At 48.2% G+C, this 18,686-nt stretch overlaps 1 protein-coding gene across 8 annotated transcripts in view; it reads left to right on the top strand.

Annotated features, from left to right (window-relative positions):
• The window catches only part of CNTFR (ciliary neurotrophic factor receptor), a 385,998-nt gene that overhangs the window by 20,721 nt on the left and 346,591 nt on the right, over positions 1 to 18,686 (top strand). Inside the window, exon 1 of one of the 8 annotated variants that reach the window (XM_072993039.2) lies at positions 8,740 to 17,137. The exons of the other annotated variants lie outside the window; for them this stretch is intronic. The gene's annotated coding sequence lies outside the window, so the exon portion shown is untranslated. Of the gene's footprint in view, positions 1 to 8,739; positions 17,138 to 18,686 lie in introns of those variants that run through there. 8 annotated transcript variants of the gene reach the window in all.

Raw genomic sequence — 18,686 nt, forward strand, 5'->3', positions numbered from 1 at the left:
TTGCCAGAAAGGGGCCCCGGAGAAACGTCTCCAGCTGGGATTCAACTCTTGGGCCAAAAATTCCCCTCTCCCCTGCTTTGAAAACCATCCACAGACCAAACCGGGCAGATGAGCTTCGTGAAGGGAACCACTGCAGGCAATCCAGCTGCCCAAATGAACTGCCCAAAGCTCAAATATCCAGGCCGGACTTTGTCTGGCACGCGGGCGAGGTGGTTGCTTCTTCACCCAAAACCTCAGACCAGCTTGCGTGCATTTCCCGGCAGACTTCAGGAGCAGACCCCTGAGATTTACATCCGGGGTCTTAAGGACTGGGCCGGCTGTATCAGTGCACGATAGGAATGTGCGGTTCTGCTCAGCTTTTGGGGAGCCAACACGTAGGCTAGAGGAGGCAGTGAAGGAGCATCCCGTTGCCGAAGCTCTCTTCTTGGAATGCTCGCCCTGACGAGTTCTCTTCTTGGGCTAGGGCTGATCTGGATTGTATTTGGAATATTGCTTTCTTTGCTCCTATATTGCTTTGTTCTTTGCTAGCGTCTTTTGGTGTATCGGCTATGGTGACGGACTAAGGCTCAGGAGACCTGTGTTTGAATCCCTCTCAGCCCTGGAACCTCATTTGGGGCTGCGGAAGTGGCAGAGCCATTCCTTAAACATCTCAGTTACCTTGAAACCCTAGCGAGGGTTACCATAAATTGAATGGATGGTTTCCTTTCCTTACCTGGTTTTGCCAGCTTCCCATCTGCTCCAGGTTCTAATCTAGGGATTGGAAGGGTTTTCCGGATCATGGGGTTGAAGTCAAATTTGGGAAGAGTGCCAGGAGGTGGATTCTAGCACTTGATGCATGGACACGGTCATAGGATAAGGCCAAAGCAAAATGGAGAGAAAGCAGGTCTTTGGTCTCAGTCGGAAAACTTAGACGCGCACAGTAAACCTGGCTGGTCTGCAAACCTGGCCTCCTGCGTCACGCAAAAGTGGAGCATCAGCAGACCTGAGCCTTGCAAACGTTTTTAGTTCTGCAGACCTTGAACGGGACCTTCAAGTCCTGGCCAGCCTGCAAGTCTGACCCACCGAAGAGGTTATATTACTGCATAAACGTCTTGGTTGACAAAAGAACTTCATTTCTCTCCTGGGAAAAGTGGGAAGACAAAGAAGCAGTGCAGTAGGGAGTTGCTGCGAACTGCCGGCTTGAGGTTCCTCCTCCCTGTGGCCTGTTTTGCCCGGCAGCTCCTACTTGTACCAATTCCAGCATCTACAGAAAGTGTTGCCGATTCAGAAGCCATTTCCATGTGTCCGGTCAGTGCAGCAGACATGTGCACAGAGAAGTCAGCTTGTTTGGGGGGGGGGTCTCCTCACTCTCCGAGGGGGTGAATGCAGCTGCAGAAGGGGTGAAGCATGGGAGAGCCCCTTCTCGTGTTTTGGGGTGCCTTCTCCACATCCTCAAGGCACAAACGGCCGCTTCCCAGGTCCCTGGGAACAGAGGTTCCTGGACTGTAACTCCCAGAAACCCCGGCCAGCACACACCGCTTGTGGCAGAGGCTCCTGGAGGGGATGTCACCGACCCAGAATATTTTGGGTTGAGTCTTGACCACCTATGCTTTCATTGTTGTGCCTCCTCGCTCTGAGGGTCTCGGAGTGACCTTAGTAAGGTTGGCCAGTGAGTGGCCAGTTGGCCCTCTTGTGATCAGGAGCCTCTGGTGATATGGCTCTGCTTTGCTTTTCCCCAGCCAAGCCGGCATGCTGGTATGAGTTAGCAGTCCCAGGCAATTTCCTCTGGGAGCTGACGGTGCTGAGAGAGAGAGAGAGAGAGAGAGAGAGAGAAGCTGATTACGGTGTCTGATAGCTCTCGAACCCTGCATTACAGAGTCATTTGCACACATTCAGTTCCCCCGCTGAGGTCTCAGGCGTTTGGGAGCATTCTCCCCCCCCCTTCCTTCCGTCTGTTTAGATTGATGCACTTTTCTGTTTACTGGTGGAAGAGCCGAAAAAGCTGCTCTCCTGCCACCGCCTGTTTGTAAGAGAAGAGGGCGAGAGAGGGGGCCGCACGGGTCATTGATGGAGCCTCCTTCCCGGAATGAGGAGGATGGAGAGGGCTTCCTGTCTTCTCTCGCCTCCATCCAGGCGGCTGCTCTTCCTCCTGTCTGGAGAACGTAATTTGCCTGACAGGCCCCCTGGGAATGCCAGCCCATGCGCTCTGGTCAGTGAAACCAAGAGGTAGATGGGGGGGCAGCGCTTGGGTTGGGAGGGACCGGGCACAGTGTTTGGTGTTGTTGTTAATATATTGATGCATTGTGATGACCTTTGGTTTTAAGCAATAAAGTTTGGACTGTAAAATGGTTACAGGTTGCCCTTGGACACTTGTCCCATGGCTGGATCCTGCCCCTTCGGCTCCCTTCAAGTATTTGTCGTGTTGCTTGGCCAGGATGTTGGCACTGGGTTTGAGTCTTGAGTCTTGCGTACCAACTTCTGAGTCCCAAGCCCCAAATGAGAGTTCCTATTTAAAAAACAAGGTCTCCCTCCACCACCCCTGCCCCCGTGTGGCCAGTAAAGAAGGAGAGTGGCACTTTGTAACCGTAGAACTGTTTCCCGGCCAGATCCAGCCTGCGATATTGGTGGTGCTCGGATCCGCCCTGGCCACCAGAAGCGTCTCCCACTGGTTCTGCCGTGCCGCGAGTTGTGTGCAATTGTGTGTCAAGCAGGCCCTTTCTGAGCTGTTCTGCAATGATGGAGAGGTTTCCTGATAACCAGAACATGAAGACAGCTGCCTTAATATGGCCCAGAGAGGGGTTTTAACTGAATTACTATTTAACGAGCAATTATTATTGTTCAAGAGTGTCAGACGCAGTCAATCAAGATTATCAAAACATTGACTGGTATATAACAGGTACAAGTTTTAACTAAAAACCTAGCTATCTGTTAAATATTGGAGCCGTATATATGCTGTTCCTAATATTGCCGTTTTTTGTAGCACTGATGGTGTGATTTTTGAGATTTGCAGCCGCTTATAGCACTGTGTGAGATTTCTTGATATTGTTCTCAAAGTCCCGATGACTGTGGGGACCACTGAAGTGTGTTTCTTCCAGAGGCGAGATGTTTCAATGGCCAGGTCTCTGTCCTTGGTTAGTTTTTCTGATTCTTTATTTTCAACTCTGGCATCTCCTGGAATTGCAAGGTCAATGATTGGGACATTTTTTTTTCGTTCTATTACTACCGTATCTGTTGTGTTATGTTCAAGGTGTCTATCAGTCTGGATGATGATGATTTTATGTATAACCCAACTTTCCACCTTCCAGTTTGCCTGAAAACCACATTGTGCTAAAAAAAAATCATATAAACCCACTGTAAAATTGTTAAAATGAAGCAAAATGCATTTTAAAAGGCCCTTGGAAGTGCAAAGACTACATATTAATAACAACACAGCAGGGAAGGCTACTCCCGCCAACCTAGCGGTTCAAAAGCATGCAAATGCAAGTAGATAAATAGGGACCACTTCAGTGGGAAGGTAACAGCGTTCCGTGTCTAAGTCGCACTGGCCATGTGACCACGGAAGATTGTCTTCGGACAAACGCTGGCTCTATGGCTTGAAGAGCAGGATGAGCGCCGCCCCCTAGAGTCGAACACGACTGGACAAAAATTGTCAAGGGGAACCTTTACCTTTAGGGAAGGCTAAGGCAACAGAGGATCATAGGAAGGGGCGGGCAGGACCTGCAAAAGTAAAAGGTTTGAGTAACTTGGATTTATTTGTTTATTTTAAAAAATTAGAAGCTGAAAATGTTGGAAAGGTCACTGAAGGTTTGTCGGGGAATCAACCTCTCCTATGGCTATAGTGCTGGTCAAGGTTGTCCTTAATTAGAACTTTTAGCTTAATAAGGCCGAGCTGTCATTACTGCTTGCTTGTGTTCCCTTCTCGGGCATCAAAGCTACTTTCAATTTCTGTGCTTAATGGATTAGGGACCTTTAGTGTCTGAGAAAGGACAGCATCTAAAAATGGACCCAACCGGAAGGCCGTGTGCAATTCTGGCATGGCGTAGGGAGGTTCCTCTCACTCCAGGGCAGAGCCGTACCGGAGGGGATCCGTGATATCTCATCGAGTTAAAAATCTGGCCGGCCGTTGGGATGGATGAAAGGTGTGTGTGTGGGGCGGGGGGATGAAAAGGAATGTGACCGACCCAAGAGAAGGGGGGAGGACCACTGAACACCCCCCCCCATGTTGTAAAAGCCACGACCTCCCCAGGACCCTCCAACTGCAGAGGTACTAGGGAGGGCTGAGCCGGGGGGTGGGGTGTCCATGGAGCGTCTGAGGTCAACCAAGATCATTCAGGAATAATTTTTGTTGTTGTTTTCTCTCTTGCTCAGCCTAGTGTACAAACCTTTGCAAAAAATATTGTCACATTATGAGGAGTGTGTGTGTGTGTGTGTGTGTGTGTGTGTGTGTGAGAGAGAGAGAGAGAGAGAGAGAGAGAGAGAGGAAGGACACTTGTTATATGGGCTTCGAAGTGGATAGGTCACACCAGTAGGGTGCTGTGTCCCCCACCCCACCACCATATCCCTCTGCATTTCTCCCCTGTTATTAGGAATGGTTTTTCTAGCAGAAATCTGAAAACGTACAGATAAGGTCGGATATCTGTTAAACTGGGTGCCGGGTTGAATGGCCCCAATCTGTAGGCCCTTTATTCAGATGCAGGGCGGGTTGGAAGCTTCCCTGTGCCAGTCATTAAGGTCATTTTATGTACTGGTTGATCATTGTTATTCCCTCTCTTGCTGGGTCACAGCACCATTTTAGATCTATTGGCCAAGGTGACCCATGCGACTTATAAACAGCATCACAGTGTAGACAGAGAGGCAATAACATTGTTCTGTACACAAAGCTCATGGATTATTGCAGCCAATTAGATTAAATGGCAACAAAGATGTGGTGCTTGATGTTCAAGCTGGATTCTGAGAAGGAAGAAGCACCAGAGGTCACATTGCAAATACCTGCTGACTACTGAAGGGACAGATTATATCTGTCTTCAGTGTGGAAGGGATGGTCACTCTCAAATTGGCCTCTCAGCCACATTAGACGCTGTTCCAAGTCCTCCATGCAGAGCACGTGACAATAGTTTCTCGAGACCGAAGGATGCCTAATCAATCAAACTGAAGGGCACCAAAGAGTTTCAGAAGAAGACCAGTCTGTGTTTTGTAGATTACAGCAAAACCTTGGACTGTGTTGATCACGAGAAACTATGGATTGTTCTGAAGGAAATGGTGAGCCTCGACCCTTGATGGTCCTGATGCCTGACCTGTATTGTGGACAAGAAGCTACCATTGGGACAGAATAATGGGCGAGAGAGACTGGTTTCCCGGACGAAAATGTGTCAGACAAGGGGTGCCTTTTAGCTCCTTATCTGCTCCATCTGTGTGCAGAAGATACCACACACAAAGCTGGATTAGATTCAGAGGAAAGAGAAGTGAAATTTGGTGGAAGAAACACCAATAATTTAAGTTACGCAGATGACACCATTTTACTGGCAAAAATTAGCAGTGACGGGAAATGGCTATCGAGGAAGTGCCAAAGCAGGACTGCAGTTGAAGGTGAAGAAGAGAAAAATCCTGACTACAGAAGAACTACACAACTCTAACATTGACCATGAGGAAATTGAAATACCGTAGTCAGAGATTTTGTCTACGTTGGTTCAGTCATCAATCCCCAAATAGTGATTGTAGCTGAGAAATCAGAAGGAGACTGAGACCCAGAAAGGCAGCAATGAAGGAGTTAGAAAAGATCATCAAGTGGAAGGATTAGAAGAGGTGGCTGTGTTAGTCTGTGCTAGCATATCAGGCAAAACCAAAATAAAGCTGGACAGTAAGGAAAGCTGACAGGGAAAACATTAATGCGTTTGAAATGTGGTGCTGGAGGAGAGCTTTGTTAGATACCCTGGATTACCAGAAAAACGAACAGGTAGGTCCTAGATCAAATCAAACCTGAACCATCTCTGGAGGCAAAAATGTCGAAACTGAGGCTGTTCTGCTTTGGGCTTATCGTGAGAAAGCAATAGTCTCTGGAAAAGACAATAGTGCTGGAAAAGGTGGAAGGCAGCAGGAAAAGAGGAATACCAGAGAGGAGATGGACTGACTTCCTAAAGGAAGCCATAGGCTTGAGTTTGCAAGATCTCTCTTTCGTTCTCTCTGTGTGTTTTCTTTGCACTTATGTCCTCCCCCCCCCCTTTTTTTTTTTTTTTGCAAAAATAAGATAAAATAATGGCTTTTTGGAATGGAAATGCATTTTGTGCAAAATACAAGGTCTTTATATTATGCACGGAAATACACATATATGCAAGTTCTTTGTATTTTACAAATGTAAGATTTTCCCCCCCAGGGCTGCAGCTGATGGGGAAGAAAACTGCTAGTCTTTTCCTTGTCTTGTGTAACAGCAGCAGCACCTCACTGTTTTTAATGGCATGTCTGGAGGTTCAGAAGACATTTTTCTTTGTGGAAGACATGAAAAAAATGTGGATATTCATTATATCCACATGAAAGACATTAAGGGCCGGAAGTGGGAACAGCACTGAGTAAAAATGTCCATAGAAGACATGAAGTCCTAAGGAAGAAAAATGATCTCACGAGTTACCCAGATTTTCTGTCTTTCCCTCATTCCGCAGACTGTTGTAACTAAAGGTCCAGGAGTGGAAGAAGCGCATAGGTAGTGTTGTGCACAGTGAACATGCCTTTAGGTGAATGTATGGAAGGGCAGCATTCATAATTATGTTTGAATTTTGATTGGAATGTGTCCCACCATGGAACCACAGTCCCTCCCCACTCCATCTGTCAGGGTGAAAATTCCTTAAATGAATGAGGGCAACCAGGAGGATCAGGGGACTAGAAACCAAGCCCTAGGAGGAAAGACTGCAAGAACTGGCCATGTTTCGCCTTGAGAAAAAGGGCACTGAGGGGTGATATGAGAGCACTCTTCAAAAACTTGAAAGGCAGTCACACAGAGGAGGGGAAGGATCTGTTCCCTATCATCCCAGAGTGCAGGACACGCCACAAAAGGCTCAAGTTAATATCAGGAAAAACTTCCTGACTGTTAAAGTAGTACGACAATGGAACCCATAACCTCCGGAGGTGGTGAGCGCTCCAACGCTGGAGGCCTTTCAAGAGAATATTGAACCACCCTCTGGCAGATTTGATTTGATTGGGATCCCTGCCTTGAGCAGGGGGTTGGACTCCATGGTCTTAAAGGCCCCTGTTGACTCCCTGATTCTATGAAGCTACAAATGGAACCATCGGACTCTCTGAATGTGTCGGACTTTGACTCCAGCGTTGGCCCTTGCAAGTGGATGATGGGAACTCTGGCCCAGGACTTGCCAATGGCTAAATAAGCCACACTCTTGTATTAAAACTCCCCTCTCCACTGCCTCCTTGTCTCCTGCGATTTTTTTTCTAATCCCCTGGGGTGGGGAATGACGGTCAGTGTTTGCGCGTAGTGTGAAGCTCTGCGTTTATCTAACTTGTTCTCCAGTATTGCACCAATGGACCGGGAGGTGGGTGTCATTGGTGAGCAGCGTCCCTGTCTTGGATTCTGGGTTGCAACTCCAGGCTGGAAAATGCCAGGCGCTGATTCGGCACGGGCCTCTCCCTTTTCCAGGGGCTGGCGCTGGCTAGTGCATCCCAAGGAGCCGAAAGCTGCTGAGGCAGAGTCGAGAGCTGATGTGGCATTCCTGATTTTGCTTGTCTGATCCTGGCGCATTGTGTGCATTATTTAGCAAGTGGCACCGGAGGTCAGCCGTCCCTCCTGATAATTTTTTTCCCCGAGATTAGCCGGAGAGTGTAATCGCTCACTGGGGAAAAGGGAACTTGACATAGTTATTCAGTAGGTTGGCTTTAACTGCAAATAAACACACAGCTGTAATTAATGGGAAGGCCCCCGAGGTCAGGCGCTCGCCTCCCCCCTCCTTGGCCCCAGCCATGTTTGCAAAGCCTCGCTCTTTTGAGGAGGGATTCTTTTAAAAATTCAAACAAAAAAACCATCCTGGAGCTCAAAGGAAATCCAGCCGCGCCTGAGCAGCTACGTGAGCAGCCTGGGAATCGCCACGCAGGTGCACAGCCCAAGCGCCACCGCAGGGAGGAGAGATCCTGCAAAGACCTTCCTCTGCAGGAGCCCCAGAGCCGGCGTGGGGGAGAGTGTGCGTGGCGTGCAAAGGGGAGCCCTAGGGAGATTAAAAAGAGGCACGGTTTAGAGAGAGTGTACACAGAAGGTGATCTTGTTAAAACGCCGTTGCACAAACATTTGCGCGCCGAGAGGGCTGGACTACAAAGGGGTATAAACAGCAGACCTTTGTGTGCCGAATAAAGCGCCTTCCTGCTCAGAGGTGGCTTCGTTTAAAAGGAGCCGATTTTGAAAAGGGAGAAGCTCAAAGGCACGAGGAAAGGGGGGGGGGGTCCTGGTTTCTCAAGCTACTTGTTATTGCTCCGTCCCCCCCTTCCCTCCCGCCCCATGCCAACTGTTCGTGCCAGCCTCCATTCAAGAACGGGCGGTGTCTTCCTGACTTCACCTTCCCTTTCATGTGAAAAAGTCAAGGGAAGCCTCTCTGTTCGGACTGGTGAGCAAGTCAGCCCCGAGAGCAGGAGCTGGGGCATCACCCTGACTAGCCCTGGCCGGGTCCCTCTGCCAGAGCCCTGCGTGGCATCTTCTGGGTCCTGGGTGCAGAATCTGCCCAGGAGTCTGATATTCACCATGTTGACTTGGTGGCACAATCAGTGTTTTGTTTTTGTTGTTTTAATATTATTACTACCTTTATATTCTGTTCCTTTTCTAATTATGCTAAACTTAGAATTGCCCTTTTTTTCCCCCAACAGCAGCCACACACTTAGGCTGAAATCCTGTTGCTTAGCATAGTAAGTTGCACAAGAGTAGGCCCACTGCATCGGTGCAGGGATTTCTCAAGTCAGCTCCTCTGCAAGTTCCCTTGACTGAAACGCGCCTACTCTAATGGCCAGTTACTAAAGCAGGCCCATATAAAGCAAAGGTATTTATGGAGGACTGGACTCACCCAAGCCGCTACCGGGTCAGTGTTTCCACTGGGGCTCTGTGTTATAACCCTTGGGCCAGTCAACGTCCCTCAGGGACATATGTACAAAGCTGAAGCTTCAAGAAGCCAAATTTAGGCTTGAATATCAGGGGGTTGGACTCAGTGGTCTTATAATAGGCCCCTTCCAATTCAGTTATTCTGTGATTCTACGAAAAACGTCCTAACTGTTAGAGCAGTATGACAATGGAACCACCCATGACTTCAAGGGGAGGTGGCGAGCGCTTCAACACTGGAGGCCTTCAAGAGAAATGTAGACAACCACCTGGCAGATCTGCATTGATCTGGGTTCCTGCCTAGTAGAGGGTTAGACCTGATGGCCTCGTAGGCCACTTCCAACTCTACGATTCTTTTCTCCCCCTCGTATGCATTACTTTGTCCTTTTTTGTAGAGTGTTCTGACAACTACCTCTCCTTGCAGGGCCACCGGCTTGCCAGGACTTCTTCCTTCTCCCAGGTTCTATATATATATAGGTACTAATAGTGCACACATGTATTTGTTCCATCGCAGTTCCTCCTTTCCTCCAGTAAGTTCACATTCGGCCTCCTTGGATCTGCTCCTCTCCATCTTCGGTTTGCAACAATCCTATGGGGCGGATGAGGCTAACCTAGGGTGACGGACCTAAAGACCACCCAGTGACTGGCATAACCTAGCTGGGGTTTGATCCCACGTCTGCAATGAATGAACCACACGTGCTGTCTGTGAACAAGTTAAAAGGCACGAGTCCTAATATGGATCCTTCGGGGGAAATCCAGTGTGACAGCCTCTCCATTCCAAGAACGGGCAATTTATCCTTACCACTTCCTCCCTCTTTGTACACCACTTTTGAACCCTTAAGAGGACTTCCTTCACTCCCCGACGAACAGGTTTGTTCAGGCGACTGTGGTGTGGGACTTTGTCAAAAAACCTAATGCCCACGAGGTCAGTTCTGTCGACATGTTTCAGAGAGTTCTGAATGCTTTGTGACCTGGGAGTTACCTGTGCAGAGGCCGTATGGATTCCTCGTTGTCTTTCTGCTTATATTTAAACAGTCCCACAGTTTGCTTGGAATGCTCATCAACCTGTAATTTATTGGATTCTCCCCACATTTTGTTTTCAACAACAGGCACTGTATTGGCCGTTCTCCAGTCCTTTGGTACAAAGTCTGATCTTAGAGATATCTTGCATATTTTTGCTAGACGATCAGAAAAGTCACGTTTCACTTCTTTAGGAATGCCTGGATGAATACCTGGTGGTTTGGTTGTTTTGAGTTTGACAGCGAGGTTTATAGCTTATTCCACTGTTATTTATCTCAGCCCTGCGGAGTCTTCTTTTCCAAATCTCAATTCAGGCGTGAATATTCATTTTGCATCTTGCTTGGGCTTATTTTCCCCTTACGCGTCTTCCTTTTAAACTAAAAGCCCCAGACATTTTAGCCTTTCTTCTTGTGTACATCCAGCTCCTGCAAAGGGTTATGGTGTGGAATGTTTATTTCCTTGAAAGCCAAACAGGAGAGGGTTTGATTGCCCCGGTCTCTCAATGAGTGAGCAGCTGGCCTTCCACCCTGAAAGATGTGACTGAACTGATAAGAACATCCTCTTGAACCTGGGATAAAGACAAAACATTTCTCACCTCTTCCTGATGCTGCCATGATGGAGGGTAGAAATTGGCTGGGCTTTGCATCAGTTCAGCCTCTTGCGATGTGGTCGGGAGGAATGGAAGAAAGTAGACCAGGGTTTGGTTTGGTTTGTTTATTAAATGAATTAATTAGTTTAATTTATATTTAATAATTGGGGTTCCCAATTTTGGGTCCCCAGATGTTCTTGGACTACAACTCCCAGAAATCCTGGCCAGCATAGCTAGTGGTGAAGGCTTCTGGGGGCTCTAGTTCAAGAAACATCTGGGGATCCAAGGATAGGAATCACTGAAGTACTGTAGACCATTGCCACCAACAAAGATACAAACTAGAATGAGTGTATATTCCTGTGATCGACCAGGAAACAGCAGGAAGCATGTGAATTAGTTCCAAAACTGGGGCAAGAGGAATAGAAGGGATGGCATTGAGGGAACTGCGCGCAGGTGGAATCAAGGTAGTGGAGCAGCTGTCCAAAAATAACACTGAAAGTAAACACATGAGCAAACCCAGAACTGCTTTGTTGGGCCCATCCTTCCAGTTTGTTCCCAACGAGCAGCAGGTTGCAGGCACTTCTGGTCTGGCCATCTCGAGTTGTCCTTAACGCCAGCATCCAGCCTTCAAAATTAATACTGTACTGTACTCCCTTTTGGATGGAGAAGGGCTCTGTTCTAATTTAAAGCAAAATGACTGGAGGGAGCTTAGGAAGCTACTTTCTTACAGAGTGAGACGTTTGCTTTATCTAGGCCATTAGCTGCAGGACAGACACAGGATTTCAAGCAGGGCCACGCTTTGGAAACGTGGCTTCCAAAATCAGAAGAGACCAGGTAACCAGGTCTTCTAACAGGTCCTTGGAGTTTGCTGACCATCAGAACTATTCTTGGCCTCAACGTCAGAAGCATTTTAACATGGCAAGTTGGAAACGTGGAGCATCTGTGCCACTCTGTTGATTTGCATGGAAAGAGAGGAGAGGAGAGGGTGCGAGAGAGCGAACTTTGGCAGAAAGAAACTCGGACGACCCCTTGTTGCTTCTGCTTGTACCCCTTTGCACTAGATTGAAACAAGGAGGGTCTTTTGATCCATATTGGGGGTGGATGACGGGTGATGGGCCTCAGCCATGTTCTTTTCAAAGAGTTTTTCTTTCCTCAAAAGCCCTGCGGCAGCATCTTTAGAGTGAAAAGGGTACCCGAGTCCCTCCTTGCGCTGTCGGTCACGGCGCTTGGGCCGTAATTGTCCATTTCTGGAAGATCTTATTAGCGTGCAGCTTGTTCCTCTCCAGCTCTCGGCTGTTTGTGGGAAGCAATTTAGGCTGAGTTTTAGAGTGCCTTTAATGAGAATAATTTTGCCCTGGCTTGCAAATGCCGCAGCGGCCCACCTGCAGGGGCCAATTACACCGTCCGGTTCAGTCTGGCCCGTGGTGCTGGGCTTAAGGCGCCCCATGCTTAAAAAAAACCCATCTAAGTGGGAAGTGTGAAAAATCGCACCCCTTCCTTACCCCCCCATCCCCCAGCTTTGGAGCCAGGCAGAGACTGAAGCGGTGGCTTTCCTTGCATTTTGAAAAATACACACAGACTGGCACAAATCAGGTGTGTTTGATCTCGGGGGAATTTGTAAGGAATCAGAGGGCTGTTTAATTGCAGGCGCCAAGCCAGGCGGTTGAGAAAATAGCACTCCTTTTAATCAGATTCTACATGCTCCAGTTTGTTCGAGCCTCCCTTTCCATTTTCCCTGGCTAAATTGCTTAAATGTGGTTTTATAAAAATAGCCCTCGCCCAGATACGAGTGAGGGATGGAAGCTGCTGCAGCGGGGACCTTCGGAAGCATCGCTCTTCTCTCGGGTTCAGCCTCCCATCAGACGTTGACCTTGGAGAAGAGTTTCTGCCACCCAGGGTGGCCACATGCTTGCAACGGCCAAGATTTCGTGGTGGACTCTGAATCTCAGAGCCTATCCGAATGACCTCCTTCGCCACATATATCAACCTGCCATTTCTTGTCAACAGGTGTTTAGATGGTCTTCTTCTAAGGACCTGAACTGAAATTGCTAGGACTTCAGACCTTGCACCAAAGTGTAGGTCTTGTGTTTTAAGAAGAGCATTTGGCTGTAGAGCCAGAGGCTGGGGGTTGAGTTTCCTGCTATGCCTGTCTCAGAAGGAGAGCCAGCCTGTGTGGCCTTGGGCCAACTGCACAGTCCCAGAGCAACCCCAGGAGAAGGGAACAGCCTGCTGCCTCTTCCATACCTAGAAGGCCCCAGAAAGAGCAGCTGTGGGTGGGAATCAACTGGACGCCGTACAACGCCGCCACCTCGCTCGTTGAGGGACCAAACAATTGTCTTACCCATCAGTTTTTATTGGAGAGGGTCTCCTTGCTGTTTTGGATCTGAGAGGGGTGGCCATATACTGTAATGCTTTCCTGATCTTTTTCATTCCCACGGGAGAAATATATTTGAGAAGTCAATGGCAGTCAATGCAAGCAGGAGGCCTTGGATTCACCCTTCTGGACAAGTGTGATTGGATTGGAGGTGCTGGTGAGGGAAATCACCCTGCAGAAGCCTCTGTTTGAAATGCCTGTGAGAGATACATGGACAAGCTGACCTGGCTCAGAGCGAAAATGTTGTCCATGGCCTCTCATCAGCTGTGCGTCAGAAGGATGCACAAAGCAGAACAGCCGCTGCTTTCCTCTCTTATACAGTGGTGCCTTGCTTGACAACGTTAATCCGTTCCAGAGATATCGCTGTAGAACAAAATGGTTGTCAAGCGAAAGTAAAAAGCCCATTGAAATGCATTGCAAAGCGCTCAATGCGTTCCAATGGGCGAAATACCTCAGCATCCAGCGAAGATCCTCCATAGGGCGGCCATTTTCTGGTGTCTGTAATGCGAGGAATCTGTCCTAAGCACAGCAGGGAGCCATTTTGAACAGTGGGCGGCCATTTTGAAACCCGACGATCAGCTGTTTTCTGCTCGTCGTAAAGCAAAAAATCAGTTCCAGAAGCAGGGAGCAGATCATCGTGAAATGAAAAAAAAACATTCAATCATTGTTTTGCAATCACAATAGCAATCGCAAAAAAATACATCGTGAGGTGTTTTCATCGTTAAACGGGGTAATCGTTAAGCAGGGCACCACTGTATATCTCTTTAGCATGTGGGAGACAATACATGGCCTATAAGCTGCACGTGCTCCTCCGGCATATTTTTGTGGCCCTCCAATCTGCCTGCAAGCTTCCCGTTAAAAACTGGGAGGGAGATATCCTGGTTCCAGCAGTCTTTGGCCCGTGAGGACCTCGAGGGGTGTGGCAAAGTTCCCCCCAATCCACCACCATTTGGCTTCTTTTTCATGATGAGGTCTTAAGGATGTGTGCCAATGTCCATAATATGCACTGGGCAGTTCAGCTTGGATGGTATTCCTGCGTTGAGCAGAGGGTTGGCCTGGATGGCCTTGTAGGTCCCCTTCCAACTTCACTTTTCTATGATTCTATGATTCTGTGATAAGTTGAATGGAAATCTGAAGAGTCCCCTCAGAGAGAAGCTGAGGGGCCCCATGTGGATGGGACGGCAACCTATGATGTCGCAAGATCCCTCCCTTAATTGAGACGGGACGGCAATCGCTCTGCTATGGCAAAATAAAATAAAAGTGGTTGTTACGAAGAGAAGATGAACTAAGAGGAGAGGGTGTTTTTTTATGGAGAAAAAAAAATGAAAGGAGCTTCCGGGGCCTGAAAGTGACGAGGTATGTGTGAGAGGAAGAGTGTTGCATGTCTGCGGTCTGGAGTCCTTGGTTTGAGTCTCTCGTCACTGGCGTTTCCAATCCTGGATTCCAGCCTGTCTGTCAGCATCCTTAGCGGAGAGGGTGGCTTTCGTTTTCAATACAAAAATAAAGTGAAGATTAAGGGCGATGACTAAACGGAGGCTCTTTGGATTAAAGGATTTGTTGTTAGTTTCCCAACACTTTCCCTTTGTAATTATCTAAAGTTTCCTAGACTGGGATCCAGAAAATCCCTCGTTTAAGTGGAAGGCGCTTCTGTTTTGCGAAAAACCCTCCCACTAATTTTAGCTCCTTCTTTCTTGTGATCCAGCCTCCCTTCTCCTGCCACCCTACCCCCAAATAGTTGGCTTGTTCAGGAGCACATTTCCTTGAGTGTGTCAGCGAGGAAACAAAGCCAAACGCCCAGGGAATCATTTGGGGGGCGGTTAAGTGGTGGGTACCCCAGGGCAGAAATCTGGCGATGGGCCAGGTTACTTGGAGAGATGCTTCAGCCTAAGCCATGGAGACGTCAAAGGGAAAGCTGGCCCATCCTGGGAATTGGTGGGAAAAATATTTTTAAGATTCACTCTTTCTTTCTTTCTTTCTTTCTTTCTTTCTTTCTTTCTTTCTTTCTTTCTCTTTCTTTCTTTCTTTCTTTCTTTCTTTCTTTCTTTCTTTCTTTCTTTCTTTCTTTCTTTCTTTGTATCAACAGTGTTGCATAATTTAAAATTAGGGACGAATACGAAATATAGGTAAAATTGAAAACAAATTAAAATGTTGAGATAATTAGACTAGTTTTGACCAACCTCAGTAGCGTTGTCTTGACCATTTGCTAGATCTTTTGGACACAGGGTGGAGTGTAAGCTGCATGCACGTAAGTGCATCATGGATTGAATTTCTCCACAAGTCACAGAAAATTGCCCCTGGATCCAAGTAGCCTCGTGTATCCCACACACTGCACCAGAACACAGACAGAGTTCCGACTCCTGTCCTCTGAAGATGTCGGCCACAGAGACTGGCGAAACGTTAGGAAGAGAAACCTCTAGAACATGGCCAAACAGCCCAAAAAACCCCACAACAACCTTCGGATCCTGGCTGTGAAAGCCTTTGAGAACATGGCCTCATTTTACAGTACTTGTTGATCTTCCTACTTTGCCTGGAAGTCTGTTCGTGCAGCCAGCCAGAAATGTTGCACGGTAAACTGGAAATACTAAGGAAGTGGACCTGTGAGATCTTCAGTTCATTCCAAAGTTTAGGTTTTGCGAATGAACTTTAGTTTTAAAGTGAGTTTTGAGGCTGTCCTCTTATACTTGCCTTCATGAGATGATGTCCAGCTGCCCTCCGGGTGGCTTACTTTTGGGGAGACATGCATAGAATAGCACTTTAAGTGTGTCTGTCACTTGCGATGGCCTATAATCCAAGGATTTATTTCTTGCTATGTTCTGTGGCTAGTATTCTTGAATTTTCATCATGCTGTCTCAGTCTAGTGGCATGTACAGTAATATATATTTAATATATTGCTCTCGTGTTCTTGTTTTGAAAGCTTTCTTGAGAAGGGTGGGTGACCATATTGTAAACAAAGTAGGGATTGCAGAGTAGCTTTACCTGTTGAGCTGACGGCCTTGATTGGGGCTCAGAAGGCAAGGTGGTTCATTGGGTATGTCTCTCCCAGGCCATGTAGGGCAGAGTGGGCAAGATCCAGGCACCTGATTTTCACTTCTCAAGGATCCCTCATGGGCTGTGATAAACCACCACCACCCCTATGAAAAAGAAGCAGGGGGAAAAAAAGTTAAAAACAGGAAGTGATTGGACACCCATTTCAAGTTTCAGCTTTTTGGTTTGACGTCTTTTTGATCCTGGAGTAGGAGCAGCTTTTAGGGCCCTGACGGGGCCTTCGGAGCTTCAGAAGATCCCAGGGCGGGGGGGCCAGATTCGGTCCTTAATGCTTCACTATGGGTCTGTGGGTTTAAGAAGTAAAGGCATTCCCCTTAACAGGACCAAGACACATTCAAGAAGCCGCCATTGCTAAGTGGCTGGTGGCTTTCGATAGCACCGTTTGTTTTCTTTAATGAGCTTGCAGGAGAAGCATGGCTGTGTTTTATGCACTGTGTTTTGCTTCGCTTCCTAGCAGTCATGGGGCTACGTTTATCTCCGTGTTCATTTCTACAGACAGACAGCATCTTCGGGAGCCACCTGGGAAGAGGAAGGCGGCAGAGCCGGATTTTGCGTTCTGTGTGTGTGTCCGGAACCACCGCTTCCAGCTTTCCTGGTTGAGGTTAGGGTTAGGGAAGCTGTTGCAAAGGGCTCCTGTGCAGGCTTGGGAATCTGGCTCACCAGGGCCTGGCCTGGGACCAAGTGACCTGCCCCACCCTCTAGGCGAGGTGGTTTGGGGTCCACGTCCCAAGAGCAGCAGATTGGAAGGGGGTGCCTTTTGCTCTTGGGAAATCCCATTCGTTCCAGGAGGGAGACGTCCTGGAAACCGAGGCTCCGTGAATGCCAGCTGAGGAAGGAATACCTGTCGGCTATCAGTCCAAGAAAGGAGCTTTTCTCAAAGGCGAAACAATTGCCCATCCTATCCCATGGAAACTTTCAGCAGCTGCTTGTTGCCTTTCTGTAGACCCGCTCTCAGGCTGTGTGTCTGGAAAAAATAAAAGAAAAATTTAAAAAGAAGAAGAAGAAGAAGATAACAATATTGCGGCACCTTCAAGACTAACGGCTACATTTTAAGGTGAGCTTTCAGACACCAATCCACTTCTTCAGACATCAGAGAGGCCCTCTAGATTTAAGAGCCAAGGCAGTGGAGCTGCTTCAGTTAGATGGGAGACTGTTAAAATCTGTGGTCGCTCGTCTGTGGTGCCCTATTTTTTTTGGGGGGGGGGGAATCTCAGGCCACTCACAAGCTTTCAGGGTGACTACCTCACAGGGTAGGTGTGGGAATTAAAATAGGACAGGAGTGACTCCATGTGCCACCTTGAACCAGAACTTGGGAACACAACTTTTGGGGGGACTACAGCTCAAGAAACGACAACTTCGCCTGACTGGCTTGGGGGATTCTGGGAAAGAGTAACTTCGCCAAGCTCTGCTCTTTACCTCTTGATGGAATAAAAACTTCTTCTCTGCTCGCCTGTGGCTTTGAAAAGCTATTCAGACCTGCTTCGATTTGCCGTAATAGAAGTGCATGCTCAGATTTTGGGGGGGGGGACGCTTTCCTCCAATTTGTGAAACCGCTTGCCAGAGATTATTCTGGGATTTCTGAACTTGCCTGGAGCCCATGCGGGTATGCGCGTGAACACGCTTGTCTCGGAGACTTGTCTTTGTGCGGAATCCTAGATTCCATCGCAGTCGTCTTTGGCCCTAGCAATTTTCTCCCCCTCTCGTGGGGAGACATGATGGAGTGGCAGCTTTCAGACTTAAAAAGGGGGGGATCTGTTAAAGCCGTGCTTACTGGAGCGTGGAGAGGTTTGGGCCCTGCTTTGGTGCGGTTGGTGGAAACCATAAATGTTAAGTGTCAGAATCAGACCGTGGAGAGACCGAAAGCCGAACTTCCATCCGTTCTCATGCTTGCTTAACAATGTGCTGGCAGGAAATCCCTGTGTACCTTTGAGGCGTGAATTTGTAGGTTGCAGGCCGGTGGTGGGGGCTCCCCCAATGAAGTTCTGGGTGATGGTGAAGGGTTTTCTCTTAGCTGCTAGAAATGCCTGCTGGCACACTCAGAAGCCATTTCCTGATTTCCCAGGAAACTGGGGGGGGGGGGGACACAAAGATTGAGAGAAGATTGGCCTCCGTGCCCTCCTTGGAAGCTTTTGGCTGGCTTCTGCCAGCGGTGGCACCAAATGCCCCCCAGGGTTACTGTCCCTTTTACCTTCTAATGTCCTCTTCCCTGGGATCCTTGTCGCTTTGTCCGAGAAGCAGATTAATACTTGCAAGCATTTGGCTGCATCTTGCATTCTGCAGAGGGTCACGCACACAGTTCTTTATGGTTCAGGTAAGCCCTGGGCTCACACATTGAGATTTGGGGGGGCTGGGTTTGAGGGAAATCTCCGGTCTCCTGGGCAGCAAGAGAGACGAAGCGATTTGCATGCAGGAATAGATCTCCCAACAGTCCTCTTCCACATGACCTTCCGTAGGTCGCTCGTGAACAGCTCTTTGGGAGGACAAAGAATTGGAAACCACAAAAAGGCTTACTGTGTTTTGGTCTTTCATCCCTGGAGGCATTTTTGGAACAGGCAAGAGTTCCCAGGAGGGAGCTTTTCAGAGTTTGTGCCCTTGAGAACGGC

This window comes from Pogona vitticeps, chromosome 2, assembly GCF_051106095.1.
Source record: "Pogona vitticeps strain Pit_001003342236 chromosome 2, PviZW2.1, whole genome shotgun sequence".
NCBI classification, from domain to species: domain Eukaryota; kingdom Metazoa; phylum Chordata; class Lepidosauria; order Squamata; family Agamidae; genus Pogona; species Pogona vitticeps.